Genomic DNA, 11,455 nt, shown 5'->3' with positions numbered 1-11,455 from the left:
TGAGACCAATCTGGCCAACATGGTGAAACCTCGTCTCTACTAAAAATACAAAAATTAGCTGGGAGTGGTGGCACGTGCCTGTAGTCCCAGCTACTCGGGAAGCTTAGGCAGGAGAATCGCTTGACCCTGGGAGGTGGAGGTTGCAGTGAGCCAAGATCGTGCCACTGCACTCCAGCCTGGGCAACAGTGGAAGATTCTGTCTCCAAAAAAAAAAAAAGAGAGAGAGAGAGAGAAACAGAGAGAGAGCCAAGAATATCTCCACTGGGATCATAGACAAATTTGGGGGGGTGGTCAGGAATTCTATGCACCTGTGCTTGGCGGCACCCACTTGAAGCAATCAGTAGACCCAAAACATTCCCCACACGTACCCAGACCCATCGTCACAGGCACTAGGGGCTTAGCATAAGCTGTGACCAGCACGGAGCAAACGATTAGCCACTCTGGCACAGTGGTGACTCCGAGGAAGCCAGGCTTAAAGATGATGTCACAGCCATCCCCGGCCATCCGGAAGGCTGCCTGCCCAAGGCTTCGCCTTCTCGGGAGAGATCACAGGGAGAATGCCAAGCTACCAGTCCCTGGCTGACCCCGGGGCAAAAGGGGAAGTTCTCTGAATGGTCATAGCAGCCTCCAAGCCACACACACATCCAATGGGAAAGGGCAAAAATCTAACTGGCCAAGGGGATTAAGCACAACTTTTTTCTGAGAGAGAGAGAGAGAGACAAAGTCTCACTCTGTCACTCAGGCTGCTGGAGTGCAGTGACATGATCATGGCTCACTGCAGCCTCGAACTCCTGGGCCCAAGCAATCCTCCCATCTCAGTCTTCTAAGCAGCTGGGACTACAGGCATGCACCACCATGACTGGCCAATTTGTTTTATATTTTTTAGAGATGGGGTCTTGCTATGTTGCCCAGGCTGGTCTTGAATTCCTGGGCTCCAGTGATCCTCCTGCCTCGGCCTCCCAAAGTGCTGGGATTACAGGCATGAGCCACCGTGCCTGGCCAAGCACAATCTTTAACCATTAAGTGGTTTATGCTGACCCAGGGGCAACCCCTAGGTAGCCAAGTTAAAAGGTTAAAAACAGGAAGAAAAAATCTGAGCAGGGACATCTGAGTCTGCATAGTGTGAGATGAGGATCGTGATGGTGAGACTTGTTCAGCCCAGTCACAAAGTAATACGTCACCAAACAAACAACAATAACCACAACCCCTGCCTGGAGTTGGGGGAATCAAGTGTCAGAGTTGCTAAAATATATTATCTAAAACGTCCAGCGATTCGCCGGGCGCGGTGGCTCATGACTGTAATCCCAGCACTTTGGGAGGCCAAGGTGGGTGGATCACAAGGTCAGAAGATCAAGACCATCCTGACTAACACAGTGAAACCTCGTCTCTACTAAAAATACAAGAAATCAGCTGGGCATGGTGGCAGGCGCCTGTGGTCCCAGCTACTCGGGAGGCTGAGGCAGGGGAATGGCATGAACCCGGGAGGCAGAGCTTGCAGTGAGCCGAGATCGCGCCACTGCACTCCAGTCTGGGCGACAGTGAGACTCTGTCTCAAATAATAATAATAATTAAAAAAATAAAACGTTCAGCTTTCAAGAAAAAATTACAAGACATGCAAAGAAATAGGATCAGCTGGGCACAGTGGCTCATGCCTGTAATCCTAGCACTTTGGGAGGCCGAGGTGAGTGGATCACTTGAGGTCAGGAGTTCAAGGACAGCCTGGGCAACATGGCGAAACCCTATCTCTACTAAAAACACAAAACAATTAGCCGGGAATGGTGGTGTGAACCTATAGTCCCAGCCTCAGGAAGCTGAGGCATGAGAATGGCTTGAACCCAGGAGGTGGAGGTTGCAGTGAGCTGAGATCACACCACTGCACTCCAGCCTAGGGACAGAGAGAGACTCCATCTCAAATAAACAAACAAACTGTAAGACTTGTATATTGAAAACCACAAAACATCATTGAAAGAAATGAAAGACCTAAATAAACAGGAACACATCCCATATTCATGGATCAAAAGACTTAATATTGTGGGGTTTGCTTTTGTTTTTAGAGATGAAGGTCTTGCTATGTTGCCCAGGATGGACTTGAGCATCTGAGCTCAAATGATCCTTCTATTTCAGCCTCCAAAGTACCTGGCACTACAGGCATGTGCCACCATGCCCGGGACTTAATATTGTTAAGATACCAATTATCTCAAAAATTACCTACAGGGTCAACACAATTCCTATCAAAATTCTGACTGTAGTTTTGCAAAAACTGGCAAGCTGGTCCTAAAATTCCTATGAAAATTAAGAAACCTGGAATAGCTAAAACAATCTGGAAAACAGACGTATCTGGTTAGAAGTCTCACACTTCCCAGTTTTTTTGTTTGTTTGTTTGTTTTTGAGACGGAGTCTTGCTCTGTCGCCCAGGCTGGAGTGCAGTGGCCGGATCTCAGCTCACCGCAAGCTTCGCCTCCCGGGTTCACACCATTCTCTTGCCTCAGCCTCCCGAGTAGCTGGGACTACAGGTGCCCACCACCACACCTGGCTAGTTTTTTGCATTTTTTAGTAGAGACGGGGTTTCACCATGTTAGTCAGGATGGTCTCGATCTCCTGACCTCGTGATCCGCCCGTCTAGGCCTCCCAAAGTGCTGGGATTACAGGTTTGAGCCACCGCGCCTGGCCCACACTTCCCAGTTTTAAAACTTACTACAAAGCTACAGTAATCAAGACAGTGTAGTACTGGCATAAGGATAGACATTAGATCAATGGAATAGAATTAAGAGTCCAGAAGCAAGCCCTTATGTTTTTGACAAGTGTTTCCATTTGAGGGGGAAAGAATTGTCTTTGCAAACAAGTGGTGCTGGGAAAACTGGATCGTGACCATTTTTTCTGATAGTAACTCAGCTGTTAATTTTATTGACGGGCCCTTGTATGTGATGAATTACCCTTTTCTTGCTGTTTTCATGATTCTCTTTGACTTTCAACAGTTTGACTATAATGTGCCTAGTTGTTAATCATTTTTTAGTTTATCATACTTGGAGTTCATCAAACTTTTTGAACATTTAGATTAATGCTTTTAAAATCAAATTCAGGAAGTTTTCACCCGCTATTTCTTCTAATATTCTTTTTCCCCCTCTTCTCAATCCTGTCCTTCTGGGACTCCTATTATGTATATACAGATATTCCTCAACTTACAACAGAATTATGTCTTGATAAACCCACTTTAAGTTGAAAATATCGTAAGTCAAAATGCATTCAAAACACCTAGCCTGGCAAACATCATGGTCTATGGCTGGGCGCAGTGAATCACGCCTGTAATCCTCGCACTTGGAAAGGCTAAGATAGGAGGATCACTTGAGCCCAGGAGTTTGAGATCAACCTGGGCAACATAGGAAGACTCTGTCTCTACAAAAGAAAAACAAAATTAAATTAAACAATATGGCACTTCTGGAAATCAAATTCCTCTCTCCCCACTTCCTAGGGTTTGCTGTTGTTGTTGTTGCTTGTTGTTGCTGTTGTTTGTTTAGTGACTTTTCTGGACTTAACTCTGTAAAATCTGTGTTCTTTGTTCTGTGCAACCACTGAAGACTTTGCTTAGTCATCTCAGTGGTCAGCTAATAACTGGACAGAAATATTCCTAGATGTCTACTGGCTTCAGCAGCATATATACTAAAATTAAAATGATACAGAGAAGATTATCTAACCCTCATGCAAGGATTACATGCAAATTCATGAATTGTTCCGTATTTAAAAAAAAAAATTAAAACTAAAAAGAGATCTTTTTAAATGTTTTAGACCATTAAGTTTCCCAGCATTTGCTGAGGAACTCTGTGTGTGTTGAGGCATGTTTTCAATACTCCAGCAAGCAACTTACAACTCTACCTTAGCCTTCATTTCCTCTTGTGTAGACACTCAAGGTCAGTCAGAGGTGAGAGTTTAGGACCTTCTCAGGTCTTCCTGGGCATGCGCACAGTCCTCTACATACACGTAGCCCACCAGATTCTCAGAAACACAGCAGGGTTTTTTTAAAAAATATCTTATTGGGCCGGGCGCGGTGGCTCAAGCCTGTAATCCCAGCACTTTGGGAGGCCGAGGCGGGTGGATCACGAGGTCAGGAGATCGAGACTATCCTGGCTAACATGGTGAAACCCCGTCTCTACTAAAAATACAAAAAACTAGCCGGGCGTGGTGGCGGGCGCCTGTAGTCTCAGCTACTTGGGAGGCTGAGGCGGGAGAATGGCGTGAACCCGGGAGGCGGAGCTTGCAGTGAGCCGAGATCACGCCACTGCACTCCAGCCTGGGAGCACAGTGAGACTCCGTCTCAAAAAAAAAAAAAAAAAAAAAAAATATCTTATTGACATCTCTTTTCCCGGTTATTCCTTTTAAAAATTTTTGGTCGGTTTCTTTTTAGCCCCAACGAGTTATGTTGTGGGAAATAGAGGATTAGGGAGAAAAAGAGAATATACATATCTTACTAAATGCAAGCATTGGCAAACATAGTCATAATTAATGGTTCAGAGAAGGAGAGACAGTGAAGGAATTTTTTTCTTTTCAACTTTGCTCAAGAGGCAGGTGTCTGGAGCCCATTCCTTTGGCTTTGACTTTTCAGACAGCGTTATCTTGTAACTGTCCTTGAAGTTGAAATGAGTTGGCTAAGCAGAGGAAAACTTGTTCTTCTTTTCTTTTTAACCCTTGCCTTGCCACAGTTACATGGCATCAGGTAGTTGAAATGTTAAACAATTGCCACTGATTGTTTTGGACAAATGCCTTGGCCACAGGGCTATTTGCAGAGATACTGACAAACTCTTGGATCAAATAAAGACAAGCTTTGAGAATAGCATTTTTCAGCAAACTGCCAGACAAGTCAAATAGTGATAGTTTTCTGGGGATGGGGCTTTTAGGGAACTCCAAGCCCAGCCTGCCTCTTCCAGTGGCTGGCAAGATGCTTGTTTTCACAGCTACCATGGTTAAAAGCAGGCATATTTTCATGGATCTGGGAGACAGGGATGCTTTTAGAGCAAATTAAAATGCCACAAAATCAGTGTTTATACTGAGATTCAGCCCTCTTACTTGAACACATCCTCTTCAAATTGTTGCAAGCCTTTAGATAATTTCCAGGTCAGAAGAAGTTGATTTTGACCATTTTTTTCAGCATTTTCTTTGCTTTTATGGAGGAGTGGGTTTTTGGAGATTCTTGCTCCACTATTCTGGAAGCATTTCCTTTTATCCATTCAATCTTTTTTTTTCATTGCCATACTTAAATTTTTTTTTAAATTTTATTCTCAATTGACCATGTGTGTATGTATGGTATACAATATGATGTTATGGCTTATGAATACAATGTGGAATAATTAAATCAAGCTAATTAATACATCCATCACCTCAAATACTTATATTTTTTGGTGGTGAGAACATTTAAAATTTATTTTCTTGACAATTTTTTTTGTTTTAAAGACAGGGTCTCACTCTGTCACCTAGGCTGGAGTGCAGTGGCATGATCATGGCTCACAGCAGTCTTAACCTCCCAGGATTAAGACATTTTCCCACCTCAGCCTCTCAAGTAGCTGGGACTAGAGCTGTGTACCACCATGGCTGGCTAATTTTCAAAATTATTTTCTTGAGATGGAGTCCCACTATATTGCCAAGGCTGGTCTCCAACTGCAGAACTCAAGTGATCCTCCCACCTCGGCCTTCCAAAGTGATGGGATTACAGGCGTGAGCCACCACATCTGATCTCTTAACAGTTTTGAAATGTGCTATACGCTGTTGTTAATTACATTCACCTGTGTAATAGTTCCCAAAAAAGTATTCCTCCTAACTGAGACTTTGTACTTTTTTTGTTTTTGTTTTTTGTTTTTTGTTTTTTGTTTTTTTTGAGACGGAGTCTAGCTCTGTCACCCAGGCCGGAGTGCAGTGGTGAGAGCTCGGCTCACTGCAAGCTCTGCCTCCCGGGTTCATGCCATTCTCCTGCCTCAGCCTCCCAAGTAGCTAGGACTACAGGCACCTGCCACCACGCCCCGCTAATTTTTTGTATTTTTAATAGAGACGGGGTTTCACCGTGTTAGCCAAGATGGTCTCGATCTCCTGACCTCGTGATCTGCCCGCCTCGGCCTCCCAAAGTGCTGGGATTACAGGCGTGAGCCACTGCGCCCAACCTGATTTTGTACCTTTTGACCATCATTACCACATTTCCTCCAACCCTCATCCTATCTTTTTTTTTTTGAGATGGAGTCTCGCTCTGTCACCCAGGCTGGAGCGCAGTGGTGCAATCTCGGCTCACTGCAAGTGAGGAAAGAGAGAGACCCTCTCATATTGTTTTATATTGTTTTATACTCAGTACCTGTTTTAAGAAAAAACAATGAAGTAAAACCAAAGACAGGCAGCCCGGCACCAGGCCCAGAACCAGGCCTGGGTCTGCCTGGCCTAAACCCAGTAGTTAAAAATCAACTCCTGACTTAGAAACCGATGTCCCTGACATTGTATAGCAGAACAATGTGAAACTCCCTGCCCTGTTCTGTTTCTCTCTGACTACCAGTGCATGAAACCCCTGTCACGTATCCCCTAGATTGCTTAATCAATCACACCCCTTTCATATGAAATCTTTTTTTTTTTTTTTTTTTTTTTTTTTTTGAGATGGAGTCTCGCTCTGTCGCCCAGGCTGGAGTGCAGTGGCCGGATCTTAGCTCACTGCAAGCTCCGCCTCCCGGGTTCTCGCCATTCTCCTGCCTCAGCCTCCCGATATGAAATCCTTAGTGTTGTGAGGCCCTTAAAAGGGACAGAAATTGTGCATTCGGGGAGCTCGGATTTTAAGGCAGTAGCTTGCCAATGCTCCCAGCTGAATAAAGCCCTTCCTTCTACAACTCGGTGTCTGAGAGGTTTTGTCTGCGGCTCGTCCTGCTACACAAGCTCAGCCTCCCGGGTTCACGCCATTCTCCTGCCTCAGCCTCTCGAGTAGCTGGGGCTACAGGCGTCCACCACCACACCTGGCTAATTTTTTGGTATTTTCAGTAGAGACACGGTTTCATCGTATTAGCCAAGATGGTCTCGATCTCCTGACCTCGAGATCCGCCCGCCTCGGCCTCCCAAAGTGCTGGGATTACAGGCGTGATCCACTGCGCCCTGCTTTTTTTTTTTTTTTTTTTTTGAGATGTAGTTTCACTCTGTTGCCCAGGCTGGAATGCAATGGCTTGATCTCGGCTCACTGCAATCTCTGTCTCCCGGGTTCAAGCAATTCTACTGCCTCAGCCTCCCAAGTAGCTGGGATTACAGGCGCAAGCCACCACGCCCAGCTATTTTTTTGTATTTTTAGTAGAGACAGGGTTTTGCCATGTTGGCCAGGCTGGTTTCAAACACCTGATCTCAAGTGATCCACCCACCTCAGCCTCCCAAAGTGCTGGGATTACAGGCATCAGCCACTGCGCCTGGCTCCCCATTCTATCTTAATAGCATTCTTAGGAAGTGAGATATTCAAGCCCTTCTGTCTTTGTTTTTGTTTGAGATGGAGTCTCGCTCTGTCGCCCAGGCTAGAGTGCAGTGGTGTGATCTCAGCTCACAGCAACCTCCGCCTCCCGGGTTCAAGTGATTCTCCTGCCTCAGCGTCCTAAGTAGCTGGGATTACAGGCGTTAGTCACCAAGCCCAGCTAATTTTTGTATTTTTCATAGAGACGGGATTTCACCATGTTAGTCTTGAACTCCTGACATCAGGTGATCCACCCACTTTGGCCTCCCAAAGTGCTGGGATTACAGGCATGAACCACCATGCCCGGCGGTAGTCCTTCTTTTTAAAGAAACAGATGCTCAGCGAGGTTAGGTGACTAATGTAAATTCATATACCCCTGGAGAACTAAGCCAGGGTTTGAACCCCAATACACCTGTCTGAGATGAGTGTTCTGCATGTCCAGTCCCTCCCCCACTCATGTACCCTTTCACTCTAGTCCTTAGTTCCCTCCTCCACACCGGCTGTTTATCCCACAAGTTTATTTAGGCACTGGTCTGTGGGAGGATCACTCAGCTCCAAAGCTTGCACGTAAGGAGACTCCACGCACCTGCAGATGAGGGTTCTGCTCTCACGTTGAAAGCAGAAAGTCTCTTCTCTCTGAGCTAGGCATTGGGCCGGTCACCTGGAGGAATCCCAAAGTGATGATAGAAGCCCTTGAGCATCCTTCCTGGTCTCCATGCCATCAGGAATGTCAGCTGATGTTGTCTCCAGGTGAGTCGAGACATGCAGGTGCATTCCTGAGTCACACGCAGGTCACGCCCCTGGCAGAAACCCAGCCTGCTCTCCAACAGCGCCCTTCTGGCAGTTTCTCCAATACCACGCAGATGATAGAGCAATGAAGCAAAAGCTGGACGAGTGAGCAGCGGCTCTCAGCTCCAGCCCATCCTGGCCACCAGTAAAGGAGGCCCAGGGTTTAGTTCTTGAGGTGAAACCAGCACAATTGTCCCCATGGAACTGATATTTATGGTTTCTTTGAATAAACGTAGAAATTGATCTTCCCAGTTTTTTTTTTTTTTTTAGACAGACTCTCACTCTGTCGCCCAGGCTGGAGTGCAGTGGTGCAGTCTCAGCTCACTGCAAGCTCTGCTTCCCGGGTTCAAGCAATTCTCCTGCCTCCGCTTCCTGAGTAGCTGGGATGACAGGCGCCCTCCACTATGCCCAGCTAAGTTTTGCATTTTTAGTAGGGATGGGGTTTCACCATGTTGTCCAGGCTGGTATCGAACTCCTGACCTCAGGTGATTCACCTGCCTCGGCCTCCCAAAGTGCTGGGATTACAGGCTTGAGCCACCGCGCCCAGCCGCTCACTGGAGTTTGAGATCCTAATACACAAGGAATTCCCTTTTTTTTTTTTTTTTTTTTTTGAGACGGAGTTTCGCTCTTGTTGCCCAGGCTAGAGTTCAATGGTGTGATCCGGGCTCACCACAATGTCTGCCTCCTGGGTTCAAGCGTTTCTTCTGCCTCAGCCTCCTGAGTAGCTGGGATTACAGGTAGGCGCCACCACGCCTGGCTAATTTTGTATTTTTAGTAGAGACGGGGTTTCTCCGTGTTGGTCAGGCTGCTCTTGAACTCCCGACCTCAGGTGATCCACACCCCTCAACCTCCCCAAAGTGCTGGGATTACAGGCGTAGGCCACCGCACTCAGGCCATGGAATTCCCTGTTTTATCCCAGTGAACAGAGTTGTGGTTCTGGTCCATTGGAAACTGAGTCTACTTCGTGATCATTTTTGGATCTTCATTCACTGAACCAATAGAGAGAGGAGTTACTATTCCAGCCGGGATCGTAGATTGTTATGAACAATGGAAAGCTGGGTTGCAGCTCAGAATGAGATGGAGAAGAACTATGTGTAGAATCGCGAGGATCCACTCAGGCACCTCTTTATATATCTTCATTCACTAATAACCACGGCGGGTGAGAGATGACTATACAGTGGTAAGTTTAAAAAGGCAGACTTTTTTTTTTTTTTGAGACGCAGTCTCGCTCTGTCGCCCAGGCTGGAGTGCAGTGGTGCGATCTCGGCTCACCACAACCTCCACCTCCTGGGTTCAAGCGATTCTCCTGCCTCAGCCTCCCAAGGAACTGGTACCACAGGCGCGTGCCATCACACCCAGCTAATTTTTTGTATTTTTAGTAGAGACAGGGTTTCACCCTGTTAACCAGGATGGTCTCGATCTCCTGTCCTCGTGATCCGCCCTCATCAGCCCCCCAAAGTGCTGGGATTGGCAGACTTATTAAAGAAAGTATGAAAGTACATTACCAAGCCAGGCGTGGTGGCTCACCCCTGTAATCTCAGCACTTTGGGAGGCCAAGGCAGGCGGATTACCTGAGGTCAGGAGTTCGAGACCAGACTGACCAACATGGAGAAACCTTGTCTCTACTAAAAATACAAAATTAGCTGGGCAAGGTGGTGCATGCCTGTAATCCCAGCTACTCAGGAGGCTGAGGCAGGAGAATCGTTTGAACCTGGGAGGTGGAAGTTGCGGTAAGCTGAGGTCACACCACTGTACTCCAGCCTGGGCAACAAGAGTGAAACTACGTCTCAAAAAAAAAAAAGAAAGAAAGAAAAGAAAAGAAAGTATGAAAGTACATTGCCAGGGAGCAACGGATCGAATCGGCAGAAGAGGAGGTGACCATAAGGAAATGAAGGCTTGCTGGAGATTTTTTTTTCTTTCTTTCTTTTATTTGAGACGGAGTCTTGCTCTGTCACCCAGGCTAGAGTGCAGTGGCACGATCTCAGCTCGCTGCAACCTCCACCTCCAGAGTTCAAGTGATTCTCCTGCCTCAGCCTCCCGAGTAGTTGGGACTACAGGCACGTGCCACCATGCCCAGCTAATTTTTGTATTTTTAGTAGAGACGGGGTTTCACCATGTTGGCCAGGATGGTCTTGATCTCTTGACATTGTGATCCACCCGCGTCGGTCTCCCAAAGTGCTGGGATTACAGGCTTGAGCCACCACGCCTGGCCTGGCTGACTTTTTTCACTCAGTATTATGTCAGTGCGATTCATCCAGATCATGTATGTCCTTTCCATTGCTGTATTCTATTGGATGAATAGACCATAATCTATTTACTTATTCCACTTGAGGTGGATGTTCGGTTATTTCTGGTTTTGAATTATTATGAATACAGTAGCTATGAACATTCTTATTTATGTCTTTTGGTGAAAATATGCACTAATTCTACCATATATGCACCTATAAATGCATATACAGTGCATTTGGCTGAGTCATAAGGTATATATATGTTTAATTTTAGTAGATAGGCTGTGCGCAGTGGTCTGAGGTCAGGAATTCGAGACCAGCCTGGCCAACAAGGTGAAACCCCGTCTCTACTAAAAATACCAAAATTAGCTGGGCGTGGTGGTGGGTGCCTATAATCCCAGCTACTCGGGCAGCTGAGACAGGAGAATCGCTGGAACCTGGGAGGTGGAGGCTGAGGTTGCAGTGAGCCGAGATCATGCCACTGCACCCCAGCCTGGGCGACAAGAGCAAAACTCTATTTAAAAAAAAAAAAAAAAAAAACCTTTAGTAGATAGTGCCCAAGTTTTCCAAAGCAGTTGAAACAATTTAAACTTTCATCTTGCAGTGAGCGGAGATCACGCCACTGCACTCCAGCCTGGGCAAGAGCGAGACGCCGTGTCAAATAAATAAATAAATAAGTAGACTTTCATCCCCAGTGTATGAGAGTTCCAATTGCACTCTATGGTCATCCACACTCGGGATTGTCAGTTGCTTTAATTTTAGCCAATTTGGTGGATGCTTAGTAATATCTCATTTGCTCTTAATTTGCATTTTATTTTTCTTTCTTTCTTTTTTTTTTTTTAAAAAGATTCACTTTTTTTTATTTCAGTGCAGTATTTTTATTTATTTTTTTATTTTTTTTATTTTTTATTTTTTATTATTATTATACTTTAAGTTCTAGGGTACATGTGCATAACGTGCAGGTTTGTTACATATGTATACTTGTGCCATG

The 11,455-nt window shown here is 45.8% G+C and overlaps 1 non-coding gene across 1 annotated transcript; it reads left to right on the top strand.

Annotated features, from left to right (window-relative positions):
• Window positions 1-3,637: 3,637 nt before the first annotated feature.
• On the top strand, window positions 3,638-3,739 carry LOC116274739. Its single transcript, XR_004183520.1, has one exon. It is a non-coding gene; the product is annotated as a U6 spliceosomal RNA (small nuclear RNA).
• Window positions 3,740-11,455: the final 7,716 nt, after the last annotated feature.

This window comes from Papio anubis, chromosome 4 (assembly GCF_008728515.1).
Source record: "Papio anubis isolate 15944 chromosome 4, Panubis1.0, whole genome shotgun sequence".
Taxonomy (NCBI): Eukaryota; Metazoa; Chordata; class Mammalia; order Primates; family Cercopithecidae; genus Papio; species Papio anubis.
The sequence above is the reverse complement of the archived record's forward strand: the minus strand, read 5'-3'. Positions and strand labels throughout refer to the sequence as shown.